Source organism: Onychostruthus taczanowskii, unplaced genomic scaffold (genome assembly GCF_017590055.1).
Source record: "Onychostruthus taczanowskii isolate IOZ18803 unplaced genomic scaffold, ASM1759005v1 scaffold3, whole genome shotgun sequence".
NCBI classification, from domain to species: Eukaryota; Metazoa; Chordata; class Aves; order Passeriformes; family Passeridae; genus Onychostruthus; species Onychostruthus taczanowskii.
Window position 1 is genome coordinate 17,243,716 of NW_024500349.1, and position 25,637 is coordinate 17,269,352.

At 41.4% G+C, this 25,637-nt stretch overlaps 1 protein-coding gene across 5 annotated transcripts in view; it reads right to left on the bottom strand.

Annotated features, from left to right (window-relative positions):
• DNAJB6 (DnaJ heat shock protein family (Hsp40) member B6) overlaps positions 1–25,637 on the bottom strand; it is a 182,851-nt gene that overhangs the window by 61,291 nt on the left and 95,923 nt on the right. For 4 of the 5 annotated variants that reach the window (XM_041408329.1, XM_041408332.1, XM_041408334.1 and 1 more), the window contains exons 12-14: positions 5,450–5,646; positions 2,731–3,011; positions 1,596–1,678 (exon numbers count right to left, since the gene is read on the bottom strand). The gene's annotated coding sequence lies outside the window, so the exon portion shown is untranslated. The remainder of the gene's footprint in view (positions 1–1,595; positions 1,679–2,730; positions 3,012–5,449; positions 5,647–25,637) is intronic. The other variant, XM_041408330.1, reaches the window with a different exon arrangement.

Consider the following 25,637-nt stretch of genomic DNA (forward strand, 5'->3'; position numbering starts at 1 on the left):
ACCTGCAGGTAATATCAACACAATTACTATTGAATCTGAAGTGGGGAAACTGGTGAGCCTGCCTTAACAGAATTACCAAGATACATTGAATTATTTCCACCAATATGGAAACTTATATAAGAACAAAGCACTGAGTGAGACGTATTTGTCTTTGTTGAGCAAAGCTGAAGCACAGATGTTCCCCAGGCCATTCTGGCCCTGCTAGTGATATATTCAGAGCTCTGGATGTTTCAGGTACATACATCTTTAGCCACACTCCCTCTACAGTTTCTACTGCTTTTGCTTAAAGGAACAGACCCTTAAAGCAAAGGGTTACTCAGCTACAAAAGGTGATTTATATCTGCAGCACCACAGGGGAGGAAGCTTAGCCCCAAGGTGGGATGTCAGAAGAAGGAGATCTTACTGAAGTATAGATGGGCATAAGGCATTCATCCACTTTCACTCCTGTAGCTAAACCCAGTGGCCAAACCAGTGTTTAACAACCTTTGGACTTACTCCAGCCAGTGCAGAGATGTTGGCTTCAGGGTGAGGAGAGTGGGGGATGTGATCAGACAGGAACAGTCACAGGGCATTCAGTGAAAACAAAGGAAAGATGCTGGATGAGAGAGAGTTGGGATTTGTCCATCTTAGCCCTATGTAGCAATTGCCTCTACTCTCAAAATTTGAGCATGCCCTTATAAAATCTTAATGTGCCCTAGCCACGATCTGTCCCTTTTTCACTTAACCCATGTATGTATGCATGTACACATACAAATATATAATTTTAATATATAATAAGTGACCCATTGAAGAAACAAAGGAGCAAACACCACACAGGATAAGCACTCCTACTCAGAGACATTGCTTTCCCTGTTTCACTTGCTTTGGTAGATTGCTATATTGTGCAGAGATATCTCCTCACTGTTTCCCTTTAATTATCCTTAATTCTATTAAACAGACAAACATCAACTGCAAATAATGCATGCTTAATTATGCAGTGTTGGTGGTTGATACTGTATTATCACCAGCTTTTCTTTTAATATTTTGGCAACACTCAAATGAAACTGCTACAATATGCTTAAATAGCCTCTGTCAGAGAGATGGTCATGAATCCACTGCATGCACAGTAACCTCACCTCTGCCCACAGAAGAGCAGCAGGGATGGTGAAAGGGAGCAGTTTCCATCCCAAACCAGCTTCCAGATGCCCTTGCTCGATATGGATCTGATGGCAGGAGGCTAGCAAATGGTTGCCAGGCGACCCCAGAGAGAGGCAGGAAGCACCACCATGCAACACAAAACAATCATTTTCAAAATAAAGCAAAAATTCTCTGGGTTTTGTCATCATTATTATTTGTAATCGCTTCTGAGGATGGAGAAGGCTTGTCAGACCAGATGGGACCAGAATATATAATGAAGGACACAGTACACTGCACAGGAACCAGAGGTAGCTGAGAGCAATAGGGCCCCAGGACTGTCACTATTGCATTAGGGACAAACAAAACCACAGGGACACCAGTAAAAGATGCATCTATTTTCACAATGACATCGCAAAGATGCCATATGACAGACAGAATTTTTAATCACTAAATAATCATCTGGTACAGACACTCTTTACCTGTCATGGTAGACTTGGTCTGGGCCTCCAAGGGTCTAGGATCTTCCTGGGTTTGGCTCTGTCTGTCATATTTGCCACAGAATCTGTAATTCAAACCACAATAATTTGTTTTCTGTGTTGAATATTTCCAGGAACAAGGTGTAAAAAACTTGGCAAACTGGGATTTCTTTTGTTAGATGCTTTACTTTGCTTTCTTGTCTCTTCCACTTATGTACTGCCCAAGCAGAAGTGGTACATTTTCCTGCTGTTACACAACAGCTTAAATAGATCCATAAGCCACCTCCCCATTTCAGAGGACACAAAACACCTGAGCCATGGCCCTGTGCCAGCATCCAGGTAATGAGAAGAGCTGAACCAACTCCTAGTGGGCCCAAAGGAGGGTTTGGAAGTATTTATATAGAACAGTCCTTTTCCAGTGAATTGGTCAAACTGTTTCAAGTAGATTTATCCTCATGCTAATTTACAGGAGTCCTGCTTGAAGACACTGCATTTGCCCAGAATGAGGCTAAAAAGAGGATCTGGCCCTTCATAAGTATACACCGTTCCAAACACAACAAGCCAGGTGCAGCTCTCCTTCCAGACCCCTCCTAAATACTTGAAATGGGTTGGGTGAAATAGGTCTCAAGCCAGTGCTGGCCCTGCTTGAAATGGGAGTTTGGGCTGGGTAGTGTCCCAAGGCCCTTCTGGTGTGAACAGTGCTGGAGTGGTGCAGTGATGAGGAGGAAACCTGGGCACTGGGAAGCCTCTCCAGAGCCCTTGAAGCATCCTAAATTCATATTGGCAGAAGTGCAAGGAGTAGAGATTCCTTTCTTTGCTGACCGAACCAGTCAAGCACTTGAAACACCTTCAGGGTGCAGAAGCAGCTCCTGCATTCACATGGCTGAGTCACACAGGCCAGAGACAGCCTTGTGCCAACGTGGGATTGGCACAAAAGCTAAATAATGAAGAGATGTTTACGCTACTGCTGCTGCTGCTGCTGCTGCCTTTACTCAGGGACTGGTTTTATTCTTGCAGGCTCTCAGGCAGTCACCATTCATGCACAGGTGCAACCATAAAGGGGCCAAATGTGGAAGGCAGGGTGTGACTAAGCCCAAAAATGAGCGACACAAATGCATTATTCATGCAGGAAGCTTACAATGCTCCACAATTCCTTTCTTCAGAGCAGATCACTCCACTATCAACGTCAACTACACGATTCTTCATTTCTGACACCTGTCTTTGTTCCTTTTCTACCTCAGAAGCGAGGTGAGCTGGGTGTTTGCCTGAAATGGTTGCTCAGGACAAATTTTCCAGCAATGCTGGGAAACAGCTGGGGACATTTAGGGGGTAGAAGCAACGAAAGTGATGACAGGGTCCTGCCCTCTTATGCTGTCTGCTCCTCTGAACACAGGAATCTGTGTGATGTCAGGAACTTTGCTAAAGAAATGTATTAGAGGAAAAGAAGGGTTTAAAAAGGAGAGAGGAAGAGGAGACCAGAGAAAGCAAAGTGGAAGGTGAGGATGGGAAGAGAAAGAAACTTCCAATCAACATTAAAAAAAAAAAAAAAATGGAAACTTGACTATGTTGTTGAAAATAATAGGGGTTTTAACAGTTAAAAGGTTTTAAAAGGTCATTATGCATTTAGCAGCAAAAGAGCAATATGAATTTCTAAGCAGCAACATCTGGAAGATCAAAAGAAATCATACTTCAATCAACATGAAAATCTCTGCTCATTACACACAATCATATTTAGTTATTAATAGACACAGGCTAGACACTGACATTTTATACATTTCATCCCACGATGCGCCAGGGACACTTCTGGCATTTAGTTTATCATTTTCATCAGTGTCATGGAAAGAGTGACCGATATGACCCCAAAAAATCTCACACTGTCAGTCATCGTAAGTGAATTTATCAACACATACAAAATCGGAATCCACATGAGAGTTTTAACTGTTTGCATACTAAATTACTTCATTCTTCACGCTTCAAAAAAAAAAAAATCAGTTTTGCATAATAAATAATGATAAGGGCCAGTGGACAATTATATAGGTGGAAACAGTATGCAAAATACTTGGAATTCAAATCTGATGTGTGAATATATCCAGAAGTTGCTTAAGTAATCAGCTCAGCAGCTGTATTAGCCATTGTTAGAGCTTAATACAAAAGCTCTTCAGCTTATATTAAAAGCAGCCCAACTTAAACTGCAGTTGGCACATGTCCTATTAGTATTTTTGTTTTGTTAGACAGCTTCCAATAGATTCAGATGTGCAATTAGGTCAATATTAAAATTAAATGGTCTGTTGTTTTAAGTCAGAATACAAAGAGGTCTCTGGGAGGAAGGAGCCAGTCCAAAAATAATGTTGACTCCAACATGAGCACAAAAACAAAGTACTGTAAGCCAGCCTAAATCTGTACCTTGTGGTGTGAGAGGGGAAGCTCTTAGCTGAGAATCGTTTGCTAAACTGGCATATTCGATTTCATGACTGATTTTTGTGTGTAATAATTGCATTAAAAAAATAATGAGAGTAGGTTTCTTTCTAGTTTTAGCAATCACTATGGCAAACATGCTGAGACGCTTCAGACAGAAATGTGATTTTACTTCTAATGACAATTATTTTTGGACTGAATTGTAATTTAGTTCGTTAATTAGATCTGTCACTGCATTTTCTAACTCGGTTATTGCATCCTTTGATGATTTTACTAGAATTATACTTCTATTTCTGCCACTTTGCATTCTATGCTTTAATAATTCTTCAGACAAGTATGCTAGGCAGTTGATTACATTTTGTGGCAGCTTAATGTAAACCCTCTCCTGTGTTACATTGATTCAAAAATCACGCTGGTCACTGAACCAACGCAGGAAGCCAATGGTGCTCTGAGGGAGTGAACTGTTCAGAGGAATTCAGCCAGGGACAGGTTGTGGACATGCTTTTTTAGTCATTAAATGGATATAAACAGTTACGAGGAATTGTAAATATAAACAAGATTTTTTTAAAAAAATACCCTGAATGTTCTAAAACTCATTTCGTTATCAGCAAAATGAGATCTTACCTACTAAATTATTTCAGGGCAAGCTGGTGTAGGTTTATTATATATTAATGAACTGACAGATTTTTAAAGATCTTGCCATTTCAACAACTTTAGAACATTGACTGTTTTTATGCAAGGTCTGGCTTTTTATTCACCCGGAACTGTGGGTGTAGCTAGAAATTCACTTTTGGAATAAAGACAATATGATCAAAATAATCACATCCAAAAAAACTCCAGCACTCCCAAACTACTGATTCCTCCCAGCCTCCCTGTGTACCAGACATCTGCCAGTCAGGTGCTGTGTGACGTGGATTACAAGACAAAATCCTGCTGCTGAAAATACCCACCACTAAACATAGCTGGTAGGGCAGTGAGCAGCCCACTGGACTATGCTGGCTGTAATTCCACTGTCTGCCCTGCACAGGACACAGCTTGGAGCTGCCCTGCAGCCCAGGCAGAGCAGGCAATGGTCACAGTTTCCCTCTTCTCTTTGCTTGCTCAAAGGAGAAACATTTGCTCTGTTTCTTTTCCTGGATATAAACTGCTTCTGTTGTCTCTCTTTCAAGAGAGGGATCACAGAGCCAAAATTCCAGAAATTACCTAGTTCTGCCTGACATGTCCTTACTCAGTTCTGTTCCACTCCTAAAAGAATGCATTTGATAGAAGATTTTTATTTAACACATTCAGGGATATTTTCAATGCCAGTTTAAGAGCATTTTCATGCTTACTGTACAGCGGGATTTTTTCAAAGTAGCTTTGCAGGCTCTAGGAACACATCCTTTGAATCCAGTATCTGATTTGGCTATAGCAGTGCTGTGAATTTCCCAGCAGTCACTTACCAGAATTCCAGGACACAGGGACCAGGTGATCACTTCCCAACAGTCTTCTTCCCACATTTCATTTAATTTGTCCAAGTGGGCTCAATTTTCAATCCACTAAGCAACAGCACAGGGTAAAAATATTTGTAATTCTAATAGATGATTTGTAATTATTTCTTAACCTTCATGGATTTCTTTTCACTTCTTGAAATGTTGGGCTGCAGAACAGAAATGGATATTGCTTTAAAAGGTTCTATAAGCCTGGAAAATGGAGCAATGTTCACACACCAGATCGGTGGTCAGAAAGGCCTGGATGGGGTATGAAGGAAACACTGAATCAACAATGTTCAGCCCCATGAAGAGGCTGCCCACTATTCCAGAGACCAGCCCAGAAACTGAGCACTAATTTTCTTTCTTTAAATGCTCTCCCATATGGTTTTTGATCATAAAAATGCACCTTAAAATAACTAGACTTAATAACATTTGAATCTCAATTGTTAAAATTTCCAAGGATTTTACTAAAAATAACCAATAATTCCTCATGAAGGTGCTTTCCAGTCTCAGAAATACATCCCAAGCTGGTGGGAATGAGTTCATGGGCTTGGAAGTGAAGGTGCAAGAGAGGATGTCTAGGAATTTCTGCCTTATCATCTCCATGAGTTTTTGTCATGTTGTCATGGTTTAATTTTGGCAATTTACATCCTCTACTATAAATACAGTTTAAAAACCTAAGAGGCAGTTCTGAACCATGGCTTTTCTGAACCAGTTTTGTTTGTTTGTTTGTTTGTTTTTTTAATCTGGTAAGCAAAAATACTTGCATGTCTACAATACTTTCTGAAGAGGCAAGACAGAGAAAGATAAAGCACATGGGCATGAGGGAGAAGTGGGATATTTGGCCAATTGCTGCAAAATTAAACACTTTGAACAAAACAAAGCCGTTTAAAGTATAAAGCTGTAGGAGCACCATATGAGCAGGGCAGGAGGAGGGTGGGTTTGAAGGGCAACAGCAAAGAAAAATAATCACTTATCTTTTAATAACCACTACTTATAACTATTTAAAACTTGGAAAAATCATGTGCACAACTTTAGATGGAGGCAGCAGCAAGAGAGCATCTTGTATCACAGTAAAGCCACACGAGTTCCTTGGATGCAGTAGGGTGCTGGCCCTTGTCCCCACAAGTGCTTTCCTCCTGCATGCTCTGCCCCAGACACTGGGAGGTCACAGCAAAGAACAGAACCAGTAAGGACTGGACATGCTCTTTTTCTGGGAGAGAAAAAAGCCCTGAGAAACCCTGAAGCATGACATCCACATTGGGTCAGTAATTGAATGGAAGAGGGGAGGATGGGGAAAAGGAGCAAGAGGGTTGTCAGGCAAGCAGAAAAGCAAAGGAGCAAAAGCAAAAATGGTTCTCTCTTGGCATGAAAAGTGCCCTGTGACATCTGGTCAGGATGCTTGTGGAGCAGTAGGATTCATACAGGTAAAAAAACCTATCCTGATGCAGGCCTGAAGCAAGGCAAGGTGGGCTAGCTGTGGGAGGACTGTCATAAGGGATGCAGTCACTCTGAAACAAAGATGCCTCTGCACAAAACTTGTACCAGTGCAACTCATTCTGAAACAGAGTCATGCTGCTTCCAAAGTGGTTTAATTAAGGCAGAATCAAAATGTCAGCTTAAAATAAAGGAAAAAAGAAAAAGAAAAGAACTTTTGTATGAAGACACAAGGCATCTGATGCCAAAAACCCCACAGAAATTACAGGGGAGGAGAAAAAAAATCTCAACAGTTCCATCTTGCCAAAGACCTTTCTCACTGAAGGGAATTTCAGTTGAATTGCTGCCACTGCCAGCAGCTGGAGTTGCAAACTGAGCAGGGGAGCAGCAGGGTTCTTATTCTCTCGCCTTGCTGACCAAGGACTCTGACAATCCATCTCATTATTTTCAAAAGCTCAGCTCAAAGCAGCAGCCCCAGTGCTTGCTGGGCCCACATTAGTCCATTTACAGCATTTGTACCATCCAGTGACAGGGATTCTGGCAAGAACTGAGATAAAAACCATCTTGGAAAGGAGGTTTGGTGAATGGCAGCCCTAAAGAGCACTTCTAGTTTTTCTGTGCAAGAGGAAATTCAGTGAGAAATCCAGCACAATTCTGCAGCCAGATGTAGTTTTGGGGGAGTAGTGTAAAGGATGGGAAGGAAGAGCTTCCTTCCAAGTGGAGAAGCCTTGGGTGCCCTTCTTCCACTGAATATTTGCTGGAGGTTTATGAACCTCCACATGCACTTCGGAAGGGGAAGTGAAGAAACTGAAACTGTGATTGCTGCTTTTGCTCCAGACTGGCTTGAGCATCTGGGTAGTTCCTCAGCTGCAAAGCAGCATCTGCCAAGTAGCACCTGCCTTGCCCTCATGCAAACCACAGGCAAAGGTCCAGTCAGCGGCTCCAGAGATGGATTTGGAAATGGTATCCCAGTGCCAGACTGGAACAAATCAGTTCACGACAAGGAGAGACTCCGAACACCTGCAACAAAGGTGGTTATTGTTGTTGGATGCTGTTTCAGCTTTTCTAATCTAAAAACAACAGTTAACAAAACTGAGCAAATTCTTCTTAGAGAAATTTCACCATTGTGCAAATTTTTATGCCTGAGTTGTAAACCCAAGTAATTAACAGCACTTCAATGGAAACTGTAGTAAAAACCACACTACAGTAGTGCTCTGGGGAATGCTTTCCCTCTGTCTTGTTACAGTCCTTTTTTCACAAGTTGGAAATAAATATATAAGTTAAACAAAATAAAAATGCCCACTGAATTGTGCAGATGCATAGCTAATTAGTCACTTAATTTAACCCACTTAGCTTCAACAGGAAACAAATGCAATCTGACAGTCAAGGAAATGTTTTTCCATTCATTCTAGTGTTTGAAAACATCTACTTTATTTTAATAGCATCTGAATTCAATGGATTGATGCTAATGTTTTTGCTTAATTTGGTTTTAGCAAGGTTGTATAACATTAAATAGGTAAGAACATACCATGGGTAAAAATAACTGTCATTATGTTTTTGGCAAATATTAAAAAATGTTATTAAAAATAAATATATATATATATTTGTGAATGGATTGATTAAAGAGGTACTTAGCTGGGAAAATTTGCTTTGGGATGAAAGTTGATTTAAAAAAATAATGTGCTTACGGCTCCAAAGAAGACCCTGCTAGAAAACATTGAAGTGTGTGGTTCGTTATATTTGAAATCCGAGATTCCCGTGTTAATGGCTCCCCAGTATTCATTACCATAATGCAGCATTAAACAAGCTATGCTACACTGCCTCCACAACACGCTGCTGTCCATCAGCAGGGAGCAGGGCACTGGGGACCTGATCTGCAGCTCTGTGCAGCCAAAGGCTGCTCTGCTTGTTTTGCCTGCCTTTCCTCTCACCTACAGCACGAGGTGGCACCTGCGCCCCAGGAGCGCTCACGCTGGGCATCGCTGAGCAGGCTGTGCTGCTCCTGCTGCACCTCTCACTCAATACACCCCGTCCACAGATAAGGGCAAAGGCAGCCCAACCTGACTCAGGAGGCAGGCAAAACTGAGATATGGCCTCAGGGTGAAGGATCAGGGCCAGGTTGCTGGATCCATGCCCACCATAGAAGGGTTGGAACTGAATTTCCCTATCCTGATATTGCCAGGTATGGCAGCAAGAACACCATCTCCAAGAGCTGTGTAACTACTGCCCTCAGAATCCTATATACCACTGTAATACTCACATGCATTACATCACAATGGTTGCCTAAACAAAAGACAGTTTGGGGATTGGGGTACTATTAAAAGGGTTAGTAACAAAATCCACACTGTGTATTCATGGGAGATTTTTGGGAAAGACTTAAGGAAAACTTTCACGCAAAGCTTGGTGCAACTATTGATATGCTCAAATATAACTGTGTGCTTAAGTCTTGGCCTGGGTCCAAAGCTGTAAAGCAATAATATCCACAATAATGCTGACTGCATGCCTCTCCAGGAGCTATATGGAGCCCTACATCTGAGGGCAAGCCCCTGTGGCACAATTCCCTTGTTTATGAATATATGCTCATGCTTTCATATGGGTGCATATATAAACACACACACACATATATATACTATATATATGTGCCAGCATCTACCATCTAAAGATCACAGGATGCTTTCAACATAACCCTCGTGGCTTAGATTCTCTAGTCTGAGCTTTACAGATAATGTTTTTTTTATCTCACTAGTGACTCTGAAAAAAATTACATTGAAATTACTGTCTCATTTCAAACTACTTTGTTATTTATCTGCAAACAGAAAAATATTTTAAAATCATTATATGAGAAGGAAACCAATCTTGAGGAGCTGGAGACAGGTGAAAGGAATCAAAGAACGCTAAAAATATGTTATTGTCATAATGCATAGCAATAGATTTTAATGACTATTCAGCTGAAAACAGAAGTATCAGCATGTGGAAGAAACCCTGAGCAGGAAATAACAAAAAAAAGAAACATCAGGTAACGTTATCATTTGTTTAATTATGAATATAAAGGATGATGGTGAAGGAAAAGGTCTTGCCAGCAATGCAGTTTAGTTGAGTCCTTAGTGAGGCATAAGCTTTGCTCTCAGAAAGTCTTTCTTGAAAAATAAATTCATATTGGCTTGAATACAGGCACTGTCACACAGAATGACAACTGGCTGAGTGGCTGTAAACAAAAGGTAAAGATAAATGACACTACCTCAGGTCGGTATGTCTGTATGGAAACGATGGCCAACGAGATACCATCGAGGAGAGGCTGGAGCTGTCAGAAAGCTACACTGGCTCCACTTAACATCTTTGCTAATTATCTGGAAAATGAAGGAGAAATGCACTGCATTTACTTCATTTGATTTTCAAGAAAAGAGGCAAGACTCTCACCTGCTCCTAGGAGACCCCTAATACCAAAGCACTGTCAGCAGGGAGATGGATTGCTCTGAGGCTGCTCAGGCAATTGTTTGGGAAAACGCCCGATGGTGGAGGTGGTGGCAGCAGTACAAAAGAATATGTAGCAATTATCTGCCTGGCGAGGGGGCTGTACAGGAGCAATCCAGCTCTTGACGTAAGCAAAATGCAGTAAAGCAGATAAATAAATCTCTGCGTGTCGAAGGGGGTGTTTTCAGTAAACCTGCAGGGATTTTTGCTCCAAATTATTTTAAGTATCTGTGATATTTCCATGGGGAATTTCTTATCTCCTCCTTCCATTGTGAGGGCGTTCATTCACCTTGCAGGCATATGAGTGAGGAGAAAAAGGTGAGACAGCATTCATTACTTGGATGTTGAGGTTTTACATCACAAGGAGGGGGAAGAGTAGCAAGAGGAGCGTTTGAGTGGGGAGCCTAAAGGAGGAGCAGAGGCAGAGAAAGAGAATGGTGAGGATTAGGCAGAGATCTCACAAAGTGTGTTAAAGCCAGAAGGAAAAGGACTCTTTTCTTTCTGCCTTTTAGATGAAGGCAGGCCTTGCTCTGTTGAATCCTGCACTCCTTACCACCAAAAACAGAGCAACACTGTTTAAATAAGAGAGGGGAAAACTTCAAGACAGGGAAAATAGAGTAAACGGTAGATTAAAAAAGGACACAAATAACCCTGCATGCTGGAGGAAGGGATAATCCTTCCATAGGACAACAGGCCCAGGGGACAGAGATTGCTTTGGTCTCCTGTGGCTAGAGGAAAGAGGAGGAAAAAAGCAAGCAAGTGCTGATGGGTTTCTCCTACACAGCGTCTGAATTTTCTCATTCAGAAGATGGTTCTTAGCAGACTGCTCAAGAGACAGATCTCCTAACCACTCCCCTGATTTGTTGAAAATTTCTGCTGTATTGCATAAGTGGTTCTATTGTCAGATGCGGAAAAGAAGACAGAGCAAGGGTAGGAAAACAAAAACAAATTATTAGTAATCTCTTCAAAAAATCAGTAAGTGACTCTAGAACTAGATGCACTTACATCCTGGTTTTAGCAAATTAAGTGTACTATTGTCTTTTCTCAATTTTGTCTTATTTTCCTAAAGGTATTTTTAACAGGTATTTTTCCTGTGCTATAAACCAGGGAATAATATCCCTCTGTAGAGGGGAGTTCTGCCATTTCCTTACAGTGTGCAGAGAGAAGTCTGCTGCTGCTCAAGGTCAATCTATTTGCAAAAACTTGAATGTTGAAGCTGAGAGGCAGGGGATGCTCCCAATAGCCTGAGTCTCATCCTCAGGTTGAAAGGTAGAGCAACAGCTGACGTGGGCTGATGCTGCTTCATGGAAGTCAGTCTGGTTGTTCCCACACCTGCCCTGAAAGCTGGAAATGATGGGTTTTCAAGCAATGTCACTCTGTATGTTTGGACCAAACATGTGCATTAGTAAGTGCTGTTGGAGAACAAATAATTAATATGACCATGAGTGTGTCCAGTAACTGTTTCACCAAAGAACCTCAAGCACCAGTATCCAACAGCCTTTCAAACAAATCTTTCTACATTGCCATTATAAAGTGAAAGTGGCCTTTGACTCTTTAAAAGTTTTTTTCCCTCATCTCTGAGTGGTATAAATGCAATATGATTTCATACGATTTTAGATATGTGATACTGTCCAGAGCAGGCTGCTCTGTATCACTGAGATGTCAACATTTGGCTAGCAGAAGTGGAAACACAGCAGGTAACAATCCAGCAGAGGGAGGCTGATTATTCTGTGCTGTGACCCATGTTACTACAGGAAAATATATTGGATTGCTGGTCTCTCCTTGTGATCCAAAAGAAGGGAAAGTTGTCAAGACACAGTCACGACCCCAGGTCAAGAATTACTGACATGATGGTCTAATAAAACTTTTCTCTTTCCCTATGGCAATCAGGTCATGCTGGGAAACTTGCACCTTTCTTGTCATAAGAGATTCAACAGTCAGAATTCAATCCTATTCCTATTCAAGGGCAGAGATGCCACTGGCATCAATAGGAGCAGCCCTGGTATGAAATAGTTGAAATGTCAAGTGTGTATATGCAGAAAATGATTCTGCTGAAGACTATGCAGATATAATTATGCTGCTCTTTTCCCCATTGCTCTCCTTTTATATTATCTAAGGCAAAGTGCCCACAGAGGACACAGATGTACTCTATTAGATGTAGAGTGAGTATTGTTAAAAATATCCTCTCTAAAACCAGCTAGATATTTACTCCATTGTAACCTCATCAACTGTGACACGATGCAATTACAGATTGTTCAAGAGTCTTGTCTGCCCACTCAGTGCCAGACTGAAAAACAACTAAAGAAAACATAAAAAGCAAAACAGACAACTGAGCATGTGCCCTCCACCAAGTTCCCAGGAGGCTCAGTAACCGAGTACACACTACACATCTCAGGAAAGAGAGTGCCCATCTACAACATTCTTCTCCTCCACAAGGCACTTTTACAACACTGAAGTTGCTAACAGAAGAAAACAGCAACATGTGGGAAAGTAAAGTTTAGACAGATTCAGTGTGGATGAGTCACTTTTGTTTATTTTATTTCTGCTGCACTAGCTTTCAGAAAAAGGCTACGGTTTTTTTCTGGGTAATGATTTCCTCTCTCATGCTGTGTTGGTGTACCCAGTACTGCGCCAAGGCTCTGCCTAAAGGCCCTAAGGTCTGTCCCTGTAGCACAAACCTCAGGCCTTGTCCTGTAATCAGCCCCACCTGAGCAGAGCATCAGTACATGCAGAGCTCTGCTGAGTTTTGGGAGCTCTGCATGGATGAGACAATCTTCCCACGCAGATCAAGGATTGAGAGTGGGGCTTAAGAGAGAAAATAATAAACAAGAGGATAAAACCCACTGTGAAATACTGGGTAATTTTTTAAAATGTAATTTAGCAGGTGTTTAGTGATTACCCTGAAAATAAGGCACAAACACTTTCATGACTCATATTTGTGCTTCAGTTGAATTCTCTCTTCCATGCTACAGCTGTAATTTAAAACATTTGCTTCATCCTGAGAGGAAAAATGAAGATGTTTGAAACAAAGCACTGCTGCAGAACTTACACCCGTAGGGTACACAAAAAAACTACACCACCAGCAAAGGTTGAATTATAATCATGGCTCCTCTTGGGGAAGAGCTGCATTCACCTTCTTGTTTTGAATTCCTCTCTCCTTTTACACTAAAGGCTTAGACCTGGTCAGCTATAAATAGCAAATATTACAGCATAAATATCTAATATTGCAGATCAACATTTTGGTGTTATGGGGACTGTATTACATTTTTGTCCTAATCTAGTGATGTTCTACAATGGCAGGTCTGTCTTAATGGTTTCATAATGTGAAAGGTAAATGCTGATTATATAAACTAATAACTGGAGGGGTAGCGTGACAAATGACTTCTTGACAGCAAATTGGTAGTGAAATTGTAACTGTTCCTTTGTGTTTAACATGACTTGCTAAATTAAGTGGTTGGGGTTTTCTGTGATTTCACCATTACTCTGCAGAGCACCACATCCCTGCTTTAGCCAGTGGTCCTGAGCCTAATCCATGTGCTTCTTTGTAAAGCACTTTCTACATCCTCAAGTGTTATAAAGAGCAACAGCTGCCCAGATAGGAGCTGACCCCACCACTGGAGGTTGGCTGGTTTATGCCAGGTGTGGTCTAGGACATAGCACTGCTTCTCAGTATTGCAGAAATGAGTTGAAACCAAGAGAAAATGCCTCTTCCAAGCAATTCCTTTTGACCTTCTCCTCTTTCTTGGATAATTTCTTCATCTTTCCTCATATCTTATTAGAAGACAGTATTGGTTTCTCATCATTCAACATATAGTATGAAGAAATCTCTGGCAGAAAGATGTGGGGAAAGCAAGAGTTGGGAAGTGATTTTTAGAGGCAGAACGTCAGGTAAGTTATACAATGAGTCTATCAGTTTATATAGGTATTCCCTGGTGGAAAAGATACCTAATAAAGGGCTTTCAATCTTTGTTGACAAAAGCTTGAACAAGATTGAATGGCTGGAAGTTAGACAAATTCAACCTTGAAACAAGATGTAACTTTCTGGCTGACAGGGTAATTAAACACTAAAAGATTACCAGTAAAGGTGAGGGTCTCACTGGCTGCAGGTTGCAAGGCAATACCACACACCTTCCTAAAAGATGTGGTTTCAATACAACATTAGAGCAAGCCTGGACACAAAGGATCCCCTCCCCCTCTCCCTCTTAAGCTCAGCTGGTCAGATGGAGACGACTGGGCATTTGGAGATTGGAATTTTTTTATTTATTTGACTGTTTGAGGGTTGGAGTCTGCTTTCAAAATTACAAACTTGCTGTTACTGACAGGCACCAAAGATCTGGCTTCTAACCAGACAGAGACAAATGTTCCTAGATACTATGTATGTATTTCTGGCTTAAATGCACAGAGCCATATTGATTAAAAGTTGGAAAAATTTCTCAGGTCAGATTGGAAAAAAAAATAGTTAAAAGATTGGACAAAGCACTACTTTTACTAATTGTGATCAATTAGGCATATCCCATTTAATAAGCTCTCCATCACACACTTGGGACTACAGCTTGTTCTTTCTGTGTTATGCCTGTGGCATACAACTGCTACCCCGGAAGACTTAAATTCTTTAATCTAACTAAAACCATCATTTAAACCATGAAAATATTTGTGCATCAACAAAAACTGAATAGACAATATTATACAGGAGATCAAACTTAGAGGACCTTATGGTGCTTTCCTATTTTAGATGGAATTACTCTTAAGAAGTCAAGGATTGATGTTGTTTTCCTCTACCACAATATGAGTTTTGATACCAATGCCAACAAAATTCCTATATATGCACAGGGATATTCAAACCTGCCACCTTTGCTAGTAGCTATGAGTTCAAAACCTGATTGAAAAGCTCAAACACAAAATGCTGTAAAAAATGCACAATGCAGCAGCCCACTGCATCACACAGGGATTGCTGAAGGTAAATTGGAGCTTTTGCTTGCAAATAAGCTGAGTAATGTTTTAACTATTACACTCCAATTATCTATGCTGCTTTTATTCACACAACCTGTTACCATATCAACATCTCTGCAACACAGGCACTTATTCTTTATGAAACATCCATAATTCTGGTACCATAGTCCTTTCTCCAGAAGGAACCAATCCATCATGATACCTTTTCTTCCCAGGCCACACATAACAGTAGATGTTTGTAATCTAGTAGAATTATGGCATATGGGATCCACATCCAAAGTGCTGTTATTCCTCTTATCTCACTGTTTTATTTCAGTTTTGGACAAATGGCAACATCTTGACTGATTCTATTTGATCACAGAGCATGGACAAAACAGTGGGACATGTCATTATGGTAATCATGGCATACACACAGTGATTTCTGGAGATGTATTAGACATCTCACTGCTGGCTGGCTGCAGCTTCACAACTCAGCTGCCAGCTGTCTTGGAAAGCTGAAGCAGCTACCAAGCTGCTGTTAAAGCAGATTCTGTGGCTCCACTTGCCATGATCCTACCAACAGCTGCTGCTCAAATAGTGAGGAGGCCAGTAACCAGTTGCTTTGGAGTAACTGTTCCTGGCTCATTCAGAAAAAGGCTCTTTCCAGGCTTATGAAAAGTTTTGTGTGAAAGAGGATTGTGTGGCAGACAGCAAAGAGTAGCAGGGATGAGATGTTTCACAGAATCTTTTAGGTTGGAAAAGACCTGTAAGATCAAGTCCAACCCTTAACCCTGTACTGCCAAGTCCACAACTAAAATAGTTCTTAAGTGCCACATCTACACATCTTTTAAATACCACTAGGGATGTTGATTCCACCACTTCCCAGGGCAGCCTGTTCCAATGATTGATAACCCTTGAAGAGAAAATGTTTTTCTTACTATCTGGTCAAATCCTCCCCTGATGCTAGCTGAGGCTGTGTCCTCTTGTCTGTTGCTTATTCCTTGGGAGGAGACACTGACCCCCACCTGGTTGCACCCTTCCTTCAGGCAGTTGTAAAGAGTGATAAGGTCTCCCCTGAGCTTCCATTTATCCAGGCTAAACAACCTCAGTTCCTTCAGCCACTACTCATAATATTTGTGCTTCTGACCCTTCACCAGCTTTGTTGCCCTTCTCTGGACAATGTCTGTCTTGTAGTGAGGGGCCCAAAACAGAATCCAGGATTAGAATTGCAGCCTCACCAGTGCCCAGGACAGGGGGACAATCACTGCCCTCGTCCTGCTGGCCACACCATTTCTGATCCAGCCAGGATGCCTTTGGCTTTCTTGGCCACCTGGGCACACCTGGCTCGTGTTCAGCTGCTGTCAACCAGCACCCCCAGGTCCTTTCCCCCAGGGCCACTTTCCAGCCACTCTGTCCCCAGCCTGTAGCACTGTCTGGTGCTGTTGTGACCCAAATACAGGACCCAGCACCTGGCCTCATACCACTGGCCTTAGTCCATCAGTCCAGCCTGTCCAGCTCCCTCTGCAGATCCTTCCTGCCCTCCAGCAGATCAACATTCCCACCCAAGTTGGTGTCACCAGTAAATTGACTGAGGGCACACTCAATCCATTCACCCAGATCACTGATAAAGATATCAAGCAGAATTTACCCCAGTCCTGAGCCCTGGGGAGCACACTTGTGATCAGCCATCAACTGGATGTAATTCCATTCCTCATCACTCTCTGGACCTGGTATTCGGCCTGTTTTTATCCAATAAACAGGGCACCTGTTCAAGCCATGAGCAGCCAGTTTCTGGAAGAGAATGTTATTGGAAATGGTGTCAAAGGCTTTCCTACAGTCCAGGTAAACATCTACAGCCTTTCCCTCACCCACTTAGGTCACCTTATCATAGGAGGAGATGAGCTTGGTCAAGCAAGGCCTGCATATCATAAACCCTTACTGGCTGGGCCTGATCCCCTGGCTGCTCTGAAAAGAGATCTTTTGAAACAGATATAAAGTGAGTTTCCTCAACAGCCTGGATCACCATAACACACTGACAAAATACTCATTTTGGCCTTGTGATCCCAACACACCCACTTCCAGGACACGGGCTTATTTCAATCTAAGGAAGACAGAATTAAATAGATCAAGCAGATGATGTGCCAAATAATGTTTATCTCCAATGCCTGAGCTCACTAGATCTGCTGTAAATTTCTCCTCTCTAAATATCTAACATATGATGAAATAAATGCTGTCACTGTGGAGAGAAAGGTTTGGTTCCATAGTAGATTGCATCATTTTGGCTGTTCTTTCTCACAGGACAATTACTCTGCAAACAGAACCAAATCCGAAAAACTGTCTGGCTCTAATAACCGTAAAGTATTATGGCACCAGCAGCCTCTGAGTCACTCATCTGTTTCTTCCCAATCTATATCTCCCAATATCCACTATTCAAACAATAAAATGTTAGAACATATTTGCATATTATGACAATTTCTAAATGAGTAGGCCTCATCAGATTGACTAATGCTCTGGCTGAGCTTATACGCTTTGTACTGAAGAAGTTTTTCACCTAGTGCTGTATCATAAAGATGCACAAATCATACCCTACAGAACGTTTACAGTTTGCATGTTACAAAACACATTGCAGTTTTGCATTAGGATTTTTCCTCTGGCCCAAAACACAGAATTCAAGAACTAAACATGCATTTTAAAGGATCCCTGAAAATTTAAAGAGATTAAAGAACACCAGCAAGAAAAGAGTCCTGCAGTGCTGTTAACCCACACAATTCTGAACAATCATTGCAAAATTCCTTGGTTTTTGGTGCACATCCATGGGACATCTACAGCAAAGTGCCTCTTATGGCTCTGAATTCACAGAGCCAAATGAAATGCTTTGCTTTTCAATTCAGAGTGGTTGTCAATAGTGTTCTTATTTTGCAATACCTTGCTGGGGAAATTTTGTCAAGCAGTATCAGCATGTTCATTCTCCCAAACCAACTCTTCTTCCTAGTCACATGAAAGAGTGCCCATTCTTCATGAAAGGGCTACCAATAGAGAGGTTCATCCAGTTATTACCCTGCCCACACTTTGGTCCTATTTCCTCAGATGTTCCACCTGTCAACTTAGTATTGTATCAAGAGGTAAAACTCCCTTAAGTGGTGATAAACAAAGTACACTCACAGGTACATGAGTGAAGAAAATCCTTGCTGTGAAGACAAGCAAACAAAAAGAGCAGTTGCCCACAATTTTGTTCACTTTGAAGGTCTGGCAGTGAGCCCACAGATCTCCTAGGAGCAGGATTTTCACTGAAATCCTGGCCTTTAGCGAACCTGATGGGGAACATTAGAGAGAGCAAAGAGGGTATGTTTTGAAAAACTCCCAGCAATCCCATAGAGGTGAGCCCAAATGGGACAAATTCATGTCTGGGAAGCCAGAAGGAGGCCCAGGGGTAGATTAAAAAGGACTCACCATATCCTTGTTCATACTAATAACAAGAGCTGCCTGTCTTAGGGTTTGCTAACAGACTGTTCCCAGTGCCCTTGACCTGAAACTCACTTTACTTTTGACATTTCCTGAGCAGCTGGCATTAAACAGAGGGTTTCTTTATCTGGGCTGCAATACTCTACTTTATCCTTTGTTGATTCTCATCAACTTCATCACACTATACAATGTTTGTGGATTAATGTAAACTCTATGAAGATTACTGATAGCATAAACTGGTTGAAATTACTTCAGGAAAAAAAATGTTTTAAATTACAGAAGGATCTTTGTGAAGAATATGTTTGTACTAAAGCACTATTTTAAAGCTATTATTGATAAAAATGCAAAGCTTTTCTTGTTTATACAGTCCTAATAGAAAAGGAGCATTAGAAAGTTTGCATTTTTTAAAGCAAATTGAAAGAACCCTTTGTTTCTAAAAGAAAGAAACTTCTACTGAAACAATAACAACAATAACACTTAAAATTTGGGGGAAAATATAACTTTGTTATTTTCCAATGAAATAGATTTGATTTTTTTTTTTCAAAATAGATTAGATTTGTTTTTTCAATCAGATGCCACAGAAATGAAGAAAAAAAATAGTTCAATATTTTTCCTTTGTTTCTCCTAGCTTCTCCTGATTTCTGAAGATTCCCTCCTGCTCCACCCTGGCCACACACCAACCTCCTGCTCATAATGCACCAAAATGTTCCATTTCCTCATTCAGCTCTTTCTTTAAGAGCTGCTTCTTTTGTGAAAGCTTCCTGCATCATTTTTCTCCCTGTTGGTGACTCCAGACCTTCTCACACTTGAACTATTGTCCAGTATGTATTGTATTCATTTGAGTCAGGTTGTTAGGTCCATACCCCAAAGGCCTCCAGCCCCTCCTTCGCCCCTCAGCACACAAACACAGCAAAGGGAATTATAAAATCTTAATCAGGAGAACTCAGCAAGGTTCCTCCTGAGGAGCTGCCTGCAAAATGTCCTGGGGAAGATGCAAGGCTTGCTGGAGTTGAGGTGTCTCTGCCCTGAAGGTTCAAGCACTGTCTTGGTGAAGTTTGGACCGATGCAGGAAGGCAAAAGCTGTGCTGCAGGCATCATTACAAGAGCTTTGCACAACCTGACAGCAGACTTACAGAAAGAGCTTGGCTGCTGCTGGTTGAATTTCTTGTGATTCCTCAATAGAAAGCATGGGAGAGATGCTTTGGCCATTTAAAGCACTGGAAATATGGATTTGTTTAAATTGCTTATGTGCTTAAGAAGTTGTTTGCTGCCTCTCTGCTGACTGTTTAAGCTGTCCCAAATCTCATGGTACGTGCAGCATGTATTTGTATGGGTGTGGGAATAACCATCTCCCAATGCCTTAAAGTATTGTATACAAAAATGAAGATCAATAAATGAAAAGTGTTAACCACAATTATTTGGTTCACAAAAACCATGACCTATATTTCCTGCAAGTGCAAACTGTTAATATATCTTTTGTTTTAGTGCATGTTGCAAGGAACCAATGCCACAAAAAAAAAAAAAAAAAAAATCAACAAAAAATCAACAAAATTAATACATCCGTATATACACATTTTAGTACCTTGTTTTCAGCTAAACATATCTCAGACATTTCTCAATTTTAGGCACGCTGGGCTCTCTAATTCTATAGCCTGGATTTTTTAAATGGAATTTGATGAAAGCTCTTTCAAAAATGGGTGGGATAGACAATGAAGTTTTACCTTAATCATTTTCTTCAATGGAAAACATTTTAATAATAGAAAATAATAAAACATAAAGACCATTATAGCTGAAGCTCTTAGGGACTGCTTGATTGCCAGAGCTCAGCATAAGTGTTTTTTTCTCCTGTATGCAGTGTTCCACAGACTTTCTTATTTTTTAAGTTGGTTTTTAAGTTGGTCTCATGGTTTTTACATAACAGATCATTTTGTTTAGCAATCCTAGAAACAAGGCATCATTCTGCTCTGAATCACAGGAGGGTCGGATATATTTCGTCTTCATCTCAGAGCTCTTACTTGAGTATTTACTTCTCCCAGAAGAGAAGTTTACTTGCTGAGTAAACTGTTTAGTGTGGAATTCTCTGAAAAACAGGGCTCTGAGGAGGAGCAGGGATATCTCATCTCTCACATCAGTGATGAACCTTCAAGGTACAAAGAGACCTCTGCTGAGGTCAATATTTGGATAGCTAAGAGTTCCCACTTTCAGCTGAGTCTGGCCCAAATTACACCATCTGATTCAAAACAAGAATTGGGTTCATTATTTTTGCTAGAATTAAGAATTTTTCAAGTCACATTTGTCCATGGAGGCTTAACACAGAAAGGATTGAAACAATTTGTCACTGAAACTGAAACAGTTTGGAAAAAGAAACCCAACCAAGACTAAACTCTGCATGAGCCCAGGAGAGGTGTCTCTTCTGACATCAGTATTCATTAGGTATAGGAAAATATTATCATTTCTGTAGCCTAACATCCACCTTACTTCTTAAGAAGATTAGGGGAAATAAATGCTCCGTAGCAACCTGTGTATTCAGGTATGAAGCACCAGAAGCTTTGTTCCAGCTGGGGAGCAATTTGTGGGGAACAAGGTCCAGTTTTGCTGGAAGCGAAGCGGGCATGTTACAGCTGTGGCACTCACAGGAAACAGCTCCACAGCCAAGGGATCCTGGCACCATTTCCAGAGGCCTGAGCCACTCAACCACACCGATGGAAGGTCTTGGGTCACGTCCGAGCAAACGTATCTTTCAGGAGGCCAGAAAAGCCAGCCTGGCTGCTGCGTTCCTCACACACCGAGGGGACAATTTCCTCTCTAACTGTTAGAAAATACCACTTCTGGTGTTTGTATCCTATTTTGTCTCCGAACCAAAGAGGGGGGAAAAAATAATATCCCAGCAGGTCATGGAGTTCAGTGAAAAATCCTACAAGCTTTTCCTGAACAAATAACAGATAGTGACCTCTGGCCCTGCCTTTGCATGATAATTGCCATGGGCTTCGGGAGCCACTGCTGCGGCGGGGGACGCGCAAACGGCAGATTCTGATTTAAAACTGATTTCTACACACACACCCCCCACCCGTTTTGGGGTTTTTTTAATCTATTTTTTTAGGAACCTAGAAGAAAAGGAGGGTGGGGGATGAGGGGGGGGGAAGGCCTGGCAGCTCATCTGCATTACAGATCAGGCCCTCTTTGAGCAAACCAAGCATCCATAATTCATTACATGTTTCCTGCAGGGCCTGGAGACGGCCGAGCCTCCCTAGCAACAGAGCCATGGCAACAGCGCGCGCCGCCCGGCCAATCCGCTCGCGCCTTACAGCTGCGGCCGGGCCAATCAGGAGGCTCGACACAAAGGGAGGGCGGGTTGTGAGGGAATTGCGTGGCTGGGGAAGTGTGTCCGTGCAATCCTTAACTGCGAGCGCTGCGTGAAACTGAGGGAAACTTGAGGGGCTTGGGCACTAGGAAGCGGATTATTTATCTGCTTGTTTGGTGGTTTTTTTTAGGAATTTCAGGATGTTTTAATTTGGCTTCCGCGAAGCAGAAACGCTCCTCGAGAGCGTGCTGTACTGCTCCGTGAATGACGCATCACTTTTAGAGAACCAGCTTAAAAATCAGATTATTTCTCCCTCCACTGCACCCTCCAGCAATAATCATTGCGTTGCGGCTTTGTCCTTCCAAGCTCATGGCTTGTCTTATCACACGACACAGTCATTGCTCTCGGGTGACATACAAGAGAACAAAGCAAAAATGCAAGTTACACAACAGTGGCGGAAACAACCCAGAAATTTGCTGTAGTAGAAGTTGTACCTGGAAACAAAACGTGCTGAAAGCATTGAGCCTCACCACATGCAATTCCTTTGTGGAGTTCTGTGAACTCTTGTTGTAGTAGTGCTACACACACAAAAATGTGTAATTTCCCTTCTTTGAGGGGGAGGAAAGGGATTGAGCTTTGTTTAGATTGAATAAGAGCAGCAAAGGCAGAAAAGCTCGTTGATCACTGAAGGCACACAATGGTACCTTACTGCAACCATCACGTTCTGTGAAGTATCATTTTTCTCAGAATGGCGTAAGGAAGTAGTTGCTTTCCAATATTTGTATTTAACATACATTTTAAAAGAAACACTTGATGTCCATGTGGGTAGAGAGGTTTGTAAATCATAGTATAAAACTATATCTTTTATCTTCAGGGAAAATGAAAAGCAATCATTTATCCAAACCTGAGCATTGCACTTGAGGCTGAGATACTGTGGGTTATCTAAGTAAGCGCTTCACCCCTCCACCTAAAAGCTGATCTCAAATTCCACTCTAATGCATATGTTGCTCAGATAGTGAGAGCAGAGATCAGAAGATTTGCTATGGATGCTTCAAAGTACATTTTGGGACCCAGTGCCCCGTATTGAACTTCAAGAGATGATGCATAAATTGAATAAAGCCGTGAAGGCTGCCAGGGGAAGATTGAAAAATACATTCCAATCTCCCCTCATATATTTTATAAAATGTTGCAAACTACCTGCCTTTTCAAGGCCATGCCTTTTGAGATTCAAGAGATGAAAAAATACTGTATCACTAACTTTTTTGATCTGATAAATGGCTGAGAACTCTTCTTTATCTTTCTTTCAACAAATTAGTATGACTAATTACTATGTTTTCTGTTCAGAAGTGGCAGCTTCCCCCTTGTTTGAAGAGAGGCTGTATTAGGATTTTCACAACAGCATTTTGCAGCAGAAAAACCTGAGATCAAAATATTTATTTTAACGTAAAAAACCCCAACAACAAATAGTCTGAAAACATAATTAATGACCATAATTTTTTTTCTCATGTCAAGAACGATCAATTTACCAATTTCATATTTTGCTTGTAATTAGACGCAAATGAAGATTTGAACATCAGGCCTGTGACTGTTCATTAAAATCATTTAATGAACCTTGTGGTCTGCATGGTTAAAAATCAGAAATTGCCTTCCAAGATGGTGAAGTTGTCCCATACCTTTGTCCTTAACTTTGACAGGTTCCACGTAGGACTGGAGGCATGCTCACTGTGAAAGGCACTGTGCTCTCTAATGAGCTGTTACAATCACACAACTTAAGCTAATGAATTTCTTATCCTCTTATGTGGATAAAAGTTTCTGTTAGAAGTCAAAAGATCTCTGCTTTTTAAGTGGATTTGTATTTGCATTTGGGGAGGGAGGGGAGGAAAGGATACTGCAGTGAGTGAAATTCATTGTATGCTTCTTAACAAACAGCACTGTGTGGCAAGAATGAAACCATCACAATTCATAAAGAATCTTCACATGCTCCATTTGAAGTGTGGAATGCTCCAGGGCAAAGACATGGATCCACAGGCACGGGTGGAAATAGGAGCTCACGCTTGAATGAGTCAAGTGAGTCTGTGCAGGAGAGGACCCTGTTCCCCCTCACATCCTTGAATGACTCCGTGTGTGGGGAGGAAGGCTCAGTGCTGGCAGAGGACCCCCACCCATGTCATTGCAACACAGTGTGTGGAATAATCTGTCACTTCACATGCAAAGGCTAAAATCTTAATTTCTTGGGGGTTTTCTGATGAACAGCATCAGTCTTGAGCTTCACGGATTCTGTAAAGTAGCAATACTGCACACTTAGACAGGGATCGGGAAGCATTTTGTAACCATTTACTGCTCACACCTCGCAGCATCACAGAGATATATTTCACCTAGGCCATAAAAACTGTGTTGTTCCACATTTAAGTGCTGCTAGAAACTCTGTGTAATGTCAAGAGCTGGAAGGGAAAGTCCTGAATTATTTCAGTGCAGACTCTGATGTGCAGACTGCAGTCTGAAGGCCTTCTGTAAGAAAGGAAGGCAGGAAGGAAGGCAGACAGGGAGGGAAGGGGAAGGGGAAGGGGAAGAAGGGAAGGGAAGGGAAAGAGGAAAGGAGGGGAAAGGAAAGAGGAAAGAAAATAAAGCTTTGACTACAGTTTAGTCTCCTGTACATGGTCTTGGAGTGTTTCAAAAGGAGTTTTCAGTCTTGCCAATGAGTTCACATAGAGGTTTTGGGCATATGTTAACTCATGCTGCTGAATTAGTTTCTCTACTCAGCAAGTGGAGAATTATTTTCTCTACTCTTGTCTTAGGAGTATGTAGAGAGTCTGCACATCTCTTTTGAGCAGTTTGCTGTTTGTGTCATTTGAAATAGTGAAGTCTGAAATTGTAGGATACCTTAACAAGGTAAAAGTATTTACTAGTTACATCTTAGGTCCAAATTCTTGTTCCAAAGTAAGCAGCTTATTTCCCTGGGGTCTGCTTTGGAGGAAACAAAATCTTGCTCGTTGAGTTCAGTGGGAACTGCAACCCCTATCTGAACAAAATTCAACCCAAAGACTTGAAAGAACAGAAGATACCTGTGAAAAGATAGCTCTCTAAATTCCACATTAGCTCCTTAAAGATCTGCCCAGAGACTAATATAAGCCCAGTCATGGCCTGACCCAAAGCCCATAAAATTCAGCCAGAACACCTGAGTTATTTCAAACTATTAAAATCAGGCTCCAAAGAAGCCACCTACAACAATTCAAATCCCAAACAACAAGTAAGATAGGTGATTTTATTTATTGTATCCTGTCTGACTACACAGAACCTGAATTTTCCGGTATATTTCACATGATCCTTGCTTTCTTAAAGTACTTCATGGAAGCTCAGTGTTTTCCCCAAATTTCAGGCTGATGTGTAGGGAGAGGTCAGTGGATTTGCTGTGAATTTGCAACTGCACTGAGAGTGTCACCAGAACCTCCAAGTGGCTCGAAACCTGTACTTCAGCACTTCACTTTTATTTGGATTTTAAAGCTTTGCTCAGCTAATCCTACTGTGTCCCAGCAGCCTGGAAAATCCCCAGGAAAAAAA